The sequence below is a fragment of the Lutra lutra genome, chromosome 12 (genome assembly GCF_902655055.1).
Source record: "Lutra lutra chromosome 12, mLutLut1.2, whole genome shotgun sequence".
NCBI lineage: Eukaryota > Metazoa > Chordata > Mammalia > Carnivora > Mustelidae > Lutra > Lutra lutra.
The window spans coordinates 29323840-29337664 of NC_062289.1; positions in this window are offsets into that span (position 1 = coordinate 29323840).

Here is a 13825-nt window from a genome sequence, read left to right on the forward strand (position 1 = left end):
GGATGCTGTACATTGTCAAATGCTTTTTCAGCATCTATTGAGAGTATCCTATGGCTCTTGTTTTTTTATTAACGTATTGTAATCACATTGATTTGCAGATGTTGAACCAATTTTGCAGCCCAGGAATATATTCCACTTGGTTGTGGTGAATAATCCTTTTAATGTACTGTCGGATCCTATTGGCTGGTATTTCGGTGAGCATTTTTCCATCCCTGTTCATCAAGGGTATTAGTCTGTAATTCTCCTTTTTAATAGGGTCTTTGTCTGGTTTTGGGATCAAGGTCATGCTGGCTGCATAAAATGAGTTTGGAAGTTTTCCTTCCATTTCTATTTTTTGGAACAGTTTCAGGAAAATAGGTATTAATTATTCTTTAAATGTTTGGTAGAATTCCCCTGGGAAGCCATCTGGCATGGGCTCTTGTATGTTGGGAGAGTTTTGATGACTGCTTTAGTCTCCTTACTGGTTATGGGTCTGTTGAGGTTTTCTATTTTTTCTTGGTTCAGTTTTGGTAGTTTATATGTCTCTGGGAATGCATCCATTTCTTCCAGATTTTCAAATTTGCTAGCGTATAGTTGCTCATAATATGTTCTTATAATTGTTTGTATTTCTTTGGTGTTGGTTGTGATCTCTCCTCTTTCATTCACGATTTTATTAATTTGGGTCCTTTCTCTTTTCTTTTTGATAAATCTGGCCAGGGGCTTATCAATCTTATTAATTCTTTAAAAAAACCAGCTCCTAGTTTCATTGATTTGTTCTACTGTTCTTTTGGTTTCTATTTCATTGATTTCTGCTCTGATCTTTATGATTTCTCTTCTGTTCCTGGGTTTAGGCTTTCCTTGCTGTTCTTTCTCCAGCTCCTTTAGGTATAGGGTTAGGTTGTGTACTTGAGACCTTTCTGAATTCTTGAGAAAGGCTTGTATTGCTATATAATTTTCTCTCAGGACCTCCTTTGCTATGTCTCAAAGATTTTGAACAGTTGTGTTTTCATTTTCATTTGTTTCCAAGAATTTTTAAAATTCTTCTTTAATTTCCTGGCTGACCCATTCATTATTTAGTAGGATGGTCTTTAGCCTCCATGTATTTGAGTTCTTTCCAACTTTCCTCTTGTGGTTGAGGTCTAGTCTCAAAGCACTGTGGTCTTAAAATATGCAGGGAATGAGCCCTATCTTCTGGTACCACTTGAGACCTGATTTGTGACCCAGGATGTGATCTATTCTGGAGAATGTTCCATGTGCACTAGAGAAGAATGTGTATTTTGTTGCCTTAGGGGAATGTTCTGCATATATCTGTGATGTCCATCTTGTCCAGTGTGTCATTTAAAGCCTTTATTTCCTTTTGATCTTTTGCTTAGATGATCTGTCCATTTCAGTGAGGGGGTGTTAAAATCCCCTAGTACTATAATATTATTTTTGATGTGTTTCTTTGATTTTTGTTATTAATTGGTTTATATAATTGGCTGCTCCTATGTTAGGGGCATAGATATTTAAAATTGTCAGATCTTCTTGTTGTACATACCCTTCAAGTGTGATACAGTGTCCTTCCCCATCTCTTAGTATAGCCTTGGCTTAAAATCTAATTTATCGGAAATAAGGATTGCCATCCAGCTCTCTTTTGATGTCCATGGCATGGTGAATTGTTTTCCACCCCCTCACTTTACCTCTAGAGGTGTCTTTGGGTCTAAAATGAGTTTCTTGGAGATAGCATATCTATGGGTCTTGTTTTTTTTTTTTTTTTTTTTTTTTTTTTTTTTTTTTTTTTTTAATCCATTCTGATGTCTTTTGATTGGGGCATTAAGCTCATTTACATTCAGTTGAATGTATTGAAATATATGAATTTAGTGCCATTGTATTGCCTATATGGTGGCTGTTACTGTATATTGTCTGTTCCTTTCTGGTCTGTTACTTTTAGGCTCCCTCTCTGCTTATAGGACCACTTTCAATATTTCCTATAGGGCTTGTTGAGTGTTTGCAAATTCTTTTAGTTTCTGTTTTCCCTGGAAGCTTTTTATCTCTCCTTCTATTTTCGATGAGAGCCTAGCTGGATATAGTTTTCCTGGCTGCATATTTTTCTCATTTAGTGCTCCGAATATATCATGCTGGTTCTTTCTGGCCTTCCAGGTCTCTGTGGATAGGTCTGCTGCCAATCTAATGTTTCTACCATTGTATGTTGCAGACGTCTTGTCCCAAGCTGCTTTCAGGATTTTCTCTTTGTCACTAAGACTTGTAAGTTTTACTATTAGATGATGGGGTGTGGACCCATTTTTATTGATTTTTGAGGAGGATTCTTTGTGCCTCCTGGGTTTTGATGCTTCTTCCCTTTGCCACATTAGGGTGATTCTTTACTATAATTTGCTCCAATATACCTTCTGCCCCTCTCTCTCTTTCTTCATCTTCTGTGACCCCAATTATTCTTAATATTGTTTCATTTTATGGTATCACTTATCTCTTGAATTCTCCCCTCATGGTCCAGTAGTTGTTTGTCTCGCTTTTGCTCAGCTTCTTTATTCCCCATCATTTGGTCTTCTATATCACTAATTCTCTTTTCTGACTCATTTGTCCTAGCAGTAAAAGACTCCATTTTTTATTGCACCTCATTAATAGCTTTTTTGATTTCACCTTGTTTAGATTTTAGTTCTTTTTATTTCCTGAGAAAGGGGCTTTATTTCTCCAGAAAGGGATTCTCTAATATCTTCCATGCTTTTTTTGAGCCCAGCTAGCACCCTGAGAATTGTCATTCTGAACTCTAGTTCTGATATATTACTATTGTCCATATTGATTAAGTCCCTAGCCATTGGTACTGTCTCTCTCTTTTTTTTTTTTTGTCATTTTTCTGCCTTTTCATTTTATTCAGATAAGAATAGATGAATGAGAACACAAAATACTAAAATGGTAGCAATGACCCCAGAAAAATATACATTAACCAAATCAGAAGAGACCTGAAACTGTGGGGAGAGACTGGTGAATAGAACAGAGCCACCACACACTTGATTACTTGATTTTGGGTGTATTTTGGTCTATTAGAAGAAACTACCTCCCAAAATTTTAAATAAAGAAAAATTTATATGTATACAAAACTAAGAGTAGACATGATGAAGCAGTGGAACATGACTATAAAGATGAAAATTAAAAGAGATTCTAAAAAAGGAATTGATTAGATAAGAAGTTGGTTAAAAAAAAGAAAAAAAAAAAGGAAAGAATGTGATCAGGCTGGAGACTAGAAAAAAACCATGCACTAGATTTAGGGTATATTTTGATGCATTAGAAAAAAATTATACCCCAAAATTTTAAAGAAAAAAAAAAACACCTATGTGTATACAAAAAATAAGGTTAAATACAGTGAAGGGGTAAAATAAGACTATAACAATGAAAATTTAAAAAGATCTTTAAAAAGGTATTATAAGATAAAATAGTTAAACGTTAAAATAGGAAAGAGGAAAAATTAAAAAAAAAGAATAAGAAAAAAAATTAAAAAAAATTTAACTTTTGAAACTAAAGTATTAAGGGAAAATAGCTATGAATTCTATGTGTAGCTTTCCCCTAGCCCTGGAGTTCCGCAGTTCTCATTGATTGGTAAACTTGGTCTTGGCTGGATGTTCTTGCTGATCTTCTGGGGGAGGGGCCTATTTCTATGATTCTCAAATGTCTGCCTGAGAAAGAATTGCATCACCTTTGTCAGGGGCCAGGCTGAGGTATCTGCTTGCGTTCGTTCTCAGAGCTTTTGTTCTCTGAATACTTTTCATAGAGCTTTGGAGGACGGGAGTAAAAATGGCAGCCTCCCAAACTCTAGCCCAGTAGGAACCAAGAGCTCAGGCCCCCACTCCTCCGTGCACCCTCAGAGAAAAGCAGTCAATCCCTCCCATCTCCTTGGTTTCTGGCTGCACTCCATGCTCACCCAGGCTGTGACTGAGCATTTCTATCTCTGGTGCATGGCCCCGTTTGGAGTCTCCAAACCCAGCAGATTCCTATAGCGTGTTCCTGTGCCACTCCTCCCAGATGAAGAAGGAGGGGGTCTCCCCAGATCTGCCACTTGTGGGGTGCCTGCATGAAGAGCAGTGGCCCGACTATGCCTTGGATCATGGTTTAAGGTAATCCTGAGCTGAGAGCCCGCTGTTCAGCTCTGTGTCTGTAGCTGGCTTCCCTTCTCCAATACCAGGGAGCTCTGCCACTCTCAGACACTGCTGGTCCTTTTGTGACCCTGTGGATTCTGAGACCACGCTCTCCCCGTGAGTGCTCTATCCCCAGCTTAGCCTCTGGAGTGACGTTCCTCAGTGGAACAGACTTCTAAAAGTTTGGATTTTGTGCTCTGCTGCTCCACTGCTTGCTGGGAGCCAACCTCCCCCCACCTGTGGTCTATCTTCCCATCGCTTCAGATTCACTTCTCCTCATGTCTTACCTTCTGGAGAGTGGTTGATTTTCTATTCCTAGAATTACTGTTCTTCTTCTTTTCTAGCTCCTGTTGAGTTTGTAGGTGTTCAGAATGGTTTGATAACTATCTAGCTGAACTCCTCAGACCTGATGATATTTCAGTCTTCTACTCCTCTGCCAACTTGCTCTTGTCTCCAGAAGTTTTTAATTATTTATACATCACATTTTTTGTCTTATGTTTCAGTTTTTGAAGTTTTCTTTTAAAGGGTTTTCCTAAGTTACAAAGTTACTCATATTTCCATATTAGAACCTCTATAGTTTCAATGTTGCACAGGGAGGTCTTTAATTCATCTATAGACCATCCTGAGTATTATGTTAAATACCTAGTTATTTCTACATATATAGTAAACAAGTTTTACCACCTTCACCTATTCTATAATCTCTCCTTATCCCATTGTTTATGGTGTACTCCTTATGATATATTATACATTTTTATATATATAGACATTTGACTCTTGGCTTTCTATTGATCTATTTGTCTATTCTTGACCCCTAAATGCAATTTATTATTATTATTATTATGGCCTTGTAGTATGTCTTAATATATATGATAGAGCAAATCACTATTCTTTAGTTTTCTGTTGAAAGGTAGATTCAGTCATTTCTGGTCTTGGGCAACATAGAGCATTTGAGATATAAGAATTGATAGAAGCACTAGATTGCATGTACACAAAATATTATAAATGGACCTTAAAAATCCGTGTGATAAAAGCAAGCAGAGATATGTAATTTAATAACTTTTATAGAAAATCCAAAATATATGCATTATACAAAACATACCTAATTTTAAGAACATATAAAAACTAAAAGCAAGCTTATTAAACACATTAGAATAATAGACTATTGTTGTAGTAATGGTTGTGGATTTTGAAAAGACAATAGTTTAAAAATTGCATAAAACAAAAATGTATTTATAATGGAACAAACCACACTGAGATAACAGTGTTATAATAATTTTTTTAATGTAATCAATTTTCTAACTCTTCAGATTAGAAACAGAGAGAAACCTGGTTCTTTCTATAGCATGTTCTTCTGGTGGGTGGTGAAAACAAAAACTGAGGACACATGTGGGTTCAACCCTGCAAGTCAATTCCCATAAACCAGCACATGGGAGGAAAAGTTAGAAATCACCAGGAGGAATCAGAACCATTTGATCTTGCCCTTTAGGACTTATTGATATTATTTGTAACCAGTTGGTAGGGAAATATGTCCCAGAAAACTCCAGTCCTTGACTCTGGTAGGCCCTATGTGTAAACAGGCAAAGATCGCTGCCTGAGTCATTCAGCACTCCACCCGGCCTCAAAGAAAAGAGCACTTTGTCCAGGAGTGCAGTGCCCTGACCAAGAGCTAAAAGCGTCCTCTTTTCTAATTGTCAATTATCTCTACACTCCAAGATAAACATTTCCCTTTTAACATCAGACCAGCCCGGAAGGTTCACTTAGGACAGAGCTATTTGAAGGGCTGGAGGAGGGGGGAAGTGGAGGAGGACAGAGAAAGCAAAGAGACAAACTTTGAAAACAAGACATACAGTCTGCTTTTTCTGATACATTCGTGCATATTCTGAATTAGAGAATGCATTAGCCTGAGGCTTTAGGGAGGAAGGAGTTAGATGGTACAAGGAAGTAAGTCTTTACGTTCAAGGACTGCTGTAGGGAATTTTTTTTTCCTCTAACAAAGTCCCTTTTTATTTGTTGGGGGACTGGAAGCATTTCCTATCTCTTTATGTTTACATTTATGTGTATATATATATATATATATATCAATATGTTTGTATACATAGGTATATATGTATATATATACTCATTATATGTGTGTGTGTATACACACCTATGTATACTTAAAAAATATGGTGATATTCTGGGGCGTCTGGGTGGCTCAGTGGGTTAAAGCCTCTGCTTTCAGCTTGGGTCATGATCCCAGGGTCCTGGGATCGAGCCCCACATTGGGCTCTCTGCTCCGCAGGGAGCCTGCTTCCTCCTCTCTCTCTGCCTGACTCTCTGCCTCCTTGTGATTTCTGTCTGTCAAATAAATAAATAAATCTTAAAAAATATATATATATGGTGATGTTCTATTTTTTGCTACAAGTGTAAAACTTCAAAACTTTCCAAACAAAGACCTGCTTTTTTTAGTTCATTTATGTAATGGATAGGATTGTAATTAACATGACTACAGTTGATAGCAAGGCCAGAGATAATTTAATTCAGTACCTACCCAAACCTGTTGTGTTTCCATGATCCAGAAGAAGAGGAAAAGAGGATCTAATAAGAAAGAATGAGAATATTTATTTCTGTGTAACAAATAAGTAAGGATAATAGTGAAGGATTTTCCCTTAGGCTAATACTCCCTGGGGTATCTGCTTTGGAGAATAAAACAACGTCACTCAAATTCCTTTTGCCCATGCTCCCTCCCTTCTATTTTTTCCCCTGAGTGACCCTTTCCTCTCCCTTCTTTCTCTACCTTACATGTCCCTTTGCCTGGCATACATAAAATCTAGAAATCTATGTGCTAATTAGCATGGTTATGATTTGCAACTTGTCCAACGATGCCAGGAAGTGAGACGCAACCTTTTCAAGTTCAGTAGCGACCATCTAATGCGAGTCAAAACAGAGAGATGTATTCTGCTAATTTGGGGGAGGGGATGGTGGGGATTTGTATATTCAAAGTTCAATGATGACAGGTCACATTGGAGAGGGACAGTCTGTATGTTAAAATGGACCAATAAAATCAGAAACTTTCTAGGCCAAGCAGAGAAAAGGGAGATTGTTTTTGTGGAATGAGCTGTTAAACGTGGAAGCCCAAGAGAATCAGGAAACCTGTTTTCAATCAGACACAAAGATTATTTCTATTTCTTTCCAGCTCTAGCAATGAGACTTTAAAAAATGGTTTGGGGGAGTAGTGAATATTTGGTTGTCCAATTATTAGCCTAGATTGTTTATTTTGGGATAGTTTTTTTTTTGTTGTTGTTGTTGTTGGTAAAGGAAGAAAGAAAATATGTGGATTTTTGTTCTTGGAGCCACTGGGTGAATTTTGTCTCCAGTGCTTCAGCACTTTTGGCATGAGACTTTGCCCACCAATGCCCAGCTAGCATTTCATATGACTCTTTGGAGTTTGGACTGTCATTTTACCCAACATGTGGGTGTAAATAAGGGGAAAGTTCTTTGTTTATTCTGGCTCAGTGAAGAGGGAAGAACAGATTCACGTGGCTGGCAGGGACTATTTCTAGGGTTAACACACAGATGGCAATGGCATTTCAGGAATCAGAATCTTTGACCTTAAAACTCATTACTGTTAAGTTTCTGGGCTGTCACAGAGAAACTCATCAGCCTTAATGATTCTTAATGAAATAGCCCTTTGATGAGTGTTTGAACTATGATTATTCACTAGAAAGAAATACTTAGACATATCTTCTGTATAACATATGATGTTTCTGAATGGTCCATCTATTAGTAAAGAGGTAGTCCAGCTTTCTTGATATTACCTCCGGTATTGGGTAAGTCATTGAACTTGTCTGATGATATCTACAATGCAGGGTTGTTAAGAAGATAAGATGTTATGTTTAATGCAAGTAGCATGGAGTGTGTCCTTACCATTTTTCTCAGGTTTCTTTATAGGTTGAAAGTTCTTCAAAGGGATGGACTATGTCTTAACATATTTTTATCAATTTATCATAACATCTGAATTCATGAAATGTTTATGGAATTTGCCATATAACTCAGCTGGCTTAGAGTTCAGATTTTTCCACAGGCTTTGAATCACTTGCATGCCTCATTCAGTTTTTGTGTTTTCTGTTGTTTTATCTGGTGGACACCGAACTTCTTTTTTTTCTTCATGGGCTTTGGTTCTATTCATGCTCTCTGTTAAATTAACAACCAGCCTATGAACTGGTCTTGATTTTTGTCTTGATTTATTAACCTTCTTGGTTCTGAGGTTTCATAATGACTGTATCTTCTGGTGTTGACTTAACAGGGCAATGACCATTGGTCAACCTGCCAGTGCAATATTAATATAGTAAGAGCAGAAGGCTAAAGGTCCCTTTACTTTGTCTCCAATTTAAGAACAGCTCTCTGTAGGCAGTTTACTGCTCCATTGGAGGTGGCTCCATTGTTGGGAGGTCTAGCTCATGCCAGTCAACAAAGGAAGTGTTTGAAAACTTTGTATACTTCTCCTTCCTCCACCCCTGGTGTGCAAACATGCATTCAAACAGTCATGCAAACACATAGAGCTGATCTTCATTGCCAATTATGGCATAGTTTTGGTCTGGTGGGATAAAAAATGCCAGCCAGGTGAGTCATATTCTGATTTATTACATAATCCTTTTTTATGTGAGAAGTAGAAAGAAAAATGAAAGTGTTGCCTGTTCAAGCTGGAAAAGGCTGGTGTTTCCATAATACTGGACTGTAGTTCTGGTCACCTGGGGAACTTTATAAGGAAAGAAACTGACTTCTAGGTCCACCTTGGAATTTTTCAGGAAAAGCTTTCTTGATGATGCTTGAGTTTGACCAGTTTGGGGAACCACTGCTTTCTCTTAATCCCTTAGTTTTATAGCAGAGAGCATGAAGACCCTGGAAAAAGTGATTTGTCCAAGTTTCTTCAGGGAGTAAGAGGAAGAACTGAGAAGGAGAAGGAAGAAATGAACATGTAGTGAATGTGAGAGTTTGGGAATTGTATTCAGTTTTCTATACATTTGGTCTTATGGCCTTTGGAAAGAGGCATTAGATTCCGCATTACAAAAGAGGGAATTCAGGTGCGGAGAGGCTTTGCCCAAGCTCCCATAGAAAGTGATAGAGGTAAGCAATGGATTTCAATTTGTCTGACTTCAAAGCCTCCCAGTTTAGATCTTGTCTGCTGATTCCTAGTCTGTGATAACACAGTAGGAACTTATTTTAAGATAACTGAACAGCTCAAATCTTATAGATTATTATTATATTGACATACCACTGTTCAGTCACCTGAGCCTGAATTCTCTTCTGCTTAGAGTTTGTGCTGGTTCTGCTTGTCTCCATGATTCAATATTCTAAATCTTCAGGTTGAAGGATAGCAGCAACCCAGCCCCCTCCGACGGATTTATTTCAAAATATTTCAACAAATATTTACTGAGGAGCTACTTTGTGTAGGAACAATGTGAAGGACAAAGTTTTGGTATTTACAGAGCCCACAGTCTTGAGAAAGCCATGAGAAAAGAAGTTATGCCAATAAAATGTGATGAGAGTTATACTAAGGGAAGTGAATATGTAGCGGGGAAACTTAACCCATACTCAAGGCCAAGATAAGCCTTCCAGAAGCTGACAGCTAAACAATGAACAGAAGTTAGCTAAGTGGAAGCCTTTAGAGGAAGAGTGTGTGGTAGAGGGAGAGATGTTTCAGATGAGGAACTGTATGTGTGTATCCAAGGAGTCTAGACGTTGTGTAAGGAGTTTGTATCAAGCTTATTTCTGGAAGGAGAGAAAGAGAGGCCAGATGTTAGGAGAGGGAGTAGGAAACCTCCAGATGGAGAAAAGCCATAAAAACCCCACTAAGTTCTTTGGATTTTATTCTAGAGTGTGGCTAAGCCAGTAAAGTTTCCCAATCCTCTAGAAACGATATGGTGATTAAAAACAGGGTATGAAATAAATAGATTTTTAGTTTGGAGGATACTTTGATGGCAGTGGTAGTGATAGACTGAGGTGGATTGAACTTGAAGGCAGAAAAGACAGATAGGAGGTGATTTCACTCAGAGACCAAAGGTGTGTTTTATTCATGTTGTAGTTTCAACATGTAGCACATTGCCAGGTACCTAATACACATCAAATAAATATTACTTGAAGGAACAGCTGTGGAAATAAATGTTTGTATGGACAATACTCCCCTGCCCCACCGCCAATATTTCTTGCTTGTTTTGGCTTCTTTGTCTAAGTCTACCCCCTCCCCAGGTATGCATATATATTTTTTTAATCACTCTGAACAAAGATTTTAGGTTCAGCTAAGACTAGCTGCTTCTTGAAGTCTTCCCTGACTATTCTTAGTTTCATTGATTCGTCTATCCCCCTCAATTCCAATATCACTTAGAGTCTGTTTAAAGCTTTATGGCATTTTGCCATGAATGATATTGTTCCATGTGGATGAATCTTCAACTACTTTTAAATTTAGCTTAAGATTTTAAAAACCTACATTAAGTCAACAAATCTCTCTGCCCACCTACCTATTACTAAGGCTAGGAGGCTAGTAAGAGCTAGCCTCTTTTACACAGTTGTAGAAATATAAAAACTCCTTCCTGAAAAAGGAATATGAAAATATGGATATGTATATATACATCTATATGTATATATACATATATATATATATATAAATGTCTTTAAAATACTCATACTGTTTGACTCTAAATTTTCTGCTAGAAATCTATGTTAAGCAAATAGGCAGAAATTCCAATAAAGTTTTATGTTCATATATATTCCTCTGCCATTTGCAATTTTAAGAAATTAGAAGCAATCTAATCAAGCATAGGGAGCAGAGGTTAAATAAATGTTATAATCTTAAATAAGATATTACATAGAAAAAGATTTTGGGAAAAATTACATGAATGTGAATTGAAAAAATGAGATTATAAATCAGGATTACAAATATTTTTATTTTTTTTGTATTCTAGATTTTTCACAATGAGAACATGGTTAAACTGACAATATAAATATTATGTTGAAGCATTGCAAGAATATTTTCTGCTTTTTTACTGCAAACTCCCCAAGTTGGCTAGCAAATCTACCATTCAGTATTCAGAGAACCCCTCACACACCTTACAGGCAGTGATGTAGAAGGAGAAGCAAACTTCCAAGCTGAGTGTTTTGGAAGGAAGGGAGATGGTTTTTCTTCCCCCTCTCCCTCCCCAGGCCAGCATTTGGTAGGTTGCCATGATCACATTTATATGAACAAAGTCTATAACCCACCTAGTCAAGCTGGACTGATCTCTTCTGGTTTGCCTCCTCTGGATGTTCTGAGAAGTGAAACACTGACAAGCTGTGGCCACAGAGCTGGATGGCACTGCATCATGGGATTATATCCTAGCAGGATGCCCGAGCCCAGACCTGCCACATAGTCTGTCTTTTCCATCCCACGAGTGCTTATGCTCTAAACAATTATTGCAGGTCAGACTTCCATCATCTCTCCTTCTCTAGAGAATTCTATTAGTTCTTGTCTTCTTAACAGTGGCAGGACATTTCCATAAAGCTCTACCTGGGGATGGGAACAAATAGTAGGAGAGTTGTCATCATATTCCACAATGTCCCAGATGAAAGACTTTGACAAGTAAAACATACCATATTATCTCTTGGGTGTGTGTGTGTGTGGGGGGGGGCAACTTTAATGCAAAACAACCAGGCAGCAGGAATCTGTCAGGAACCAGTTCCCTCATCTCAATGGGACCCAATAGCCAATTCCTGATAGACCTCTTACATATTAAAAGCTGCACTGTTTGATGTTGGCATTTGTGACTTCCATTTGCAACATTTTTTAGGTCCTAGGTATACATTCTGACTGGCCCCCTGCTGTGAAAATAGCCTGCATGTGCAAAGCTTACTCTGTGTCCTGGATGGTGCTCTATCTAGGCAGGTACTACTTGCTTTAAGTCCCACAGCAACCTTGTGAGGTAGGTAGGATTATGATCATCACCTCATATATGTAACCACCGAGACACAGAGAAGTTGTCTTCCCAAGATCACACAGTTAGTAATTAAAAAGCAAGGACTCCAGTTCTGACAGTCTGACCCACCACTGTGCTATACTAAATAACCACATGCAAAATGCTTACAGCAATGCCAGGCACACTGAAAGTACAAAGTATAAGTATTAACTACTATTGACTCTTTTAGTAATTCTGGGCAGTGACCAATTTTCTCTTTCAACTTGATATCTGTGGGGAATTGAAAAAACTCCAACAATCCAGAAATAAATGCTTGCTAAGTATCCTTGGGCTGAAACCCTGGGAGCTATATAACAGAAGGAAGTTGACACAGCCCTGGGCTTCACAGACAGTGGGTATGTGAGATATGGCAAAGTGGGGTCACCATCCTCTACTCCATATTTTAGAGGACCTTACAATGCTCTGTTTGTCTCAAGGAAATTATACATAGGGGAAGATGAGGTGGCCAGTAGTGAATGAATAAATAGTAGTTTTTGAGTCTCTTAGGCTTCTCACACCCACACATACTTAATTCTTGGGCTGCACATTTTTTTTTACTTGTAGTTTTATGAGATTACCTTTCTCTTCAGCAATTTCATTGGTAGTAACTTAACCAAATTCCATCTGGATAAATATACTGGGGTTGGTGGGACTTGGGGAGAAGCACAGAATACTCTTTCTACCCTGAAATGTCCTAGGGTATATTCAAATCAAAGAGCTTATAGTGAATGTGGGAGATAGTTATGCACATACTTATAGCTTAACAATGTGGGGCAGCCTATCAATTTACATGACAAATGAGTACAAATAATTATACATGTTTTTGTAGTTCCTATGGAGTGGCTACTTAATATGCCACTGATATCATTCATTGAGAAGCATTTTTCCTTGGCGGAAGTAGAGAGTACAGAGAACATCATAAAATGGTTTAGTTAAAAAAAAAATCATCTTGTAAAGCATTTTATTTTAGTCCATCCTTGAAGGATAGTGTATCGCTTAAGAAAGATCATAGCAACACAACACAATCTCAAAATCTAAGTGGCTTAAGACAACGTTTAGCTCTCACTCACTCTGCATTGCTGGAAGACCTGCTTTATCTCTCCCTCATTCATGGACCCAGACTGCTGGTACAGTCAGTATCTGGAGTATAACTAGTTGCAGCACCAAGAGCAAGGCAGACTTTCAGAAGGTCCAAAACAGGCAATTAATGTTCTGTTCTGTAACCGACACAAGTAACTTGCACGTAAATGTCATTGGCCATATCCTCACAAGATCCTCAGAAAAGCAATTCTGTCTTGCATTGGAGGAGTAGCGAAGTAGAAATATATGGTAGTACTACTAATGACTAGTACAGATGGACAGCATTTAGGTGAGAGACATGAGAGAATAAGGTGGGAAGACCCAAGACCTAATGAGAGAATTAAAGAGAAAACTGAACTTAAAGAGAATTAAAATGAGTTATAATCAAACAGTTATGTGGGGCTAGACTGGGAGAGTCTTAAATGCCAGGCTAAGGAATGTTTTCTTTTACAATAGGCCATTGATTCCTAACTTGTTTTTGCTGGTAGATAAAGTCTTAAAGCAAACTCATGTAGATCGCAACACATAAAATAGAAAAAAAGAAATCATCTCTGGCGGAAGAAGGGATGAGAGAGTCCTGAAGCCTTTCTAATTGGTAGAATTCCCACTCTGATCCTCTAAAGCACCACGTGTAAGTACATTTACGTATTAGGGAAATGGAAAGTCTGCTAT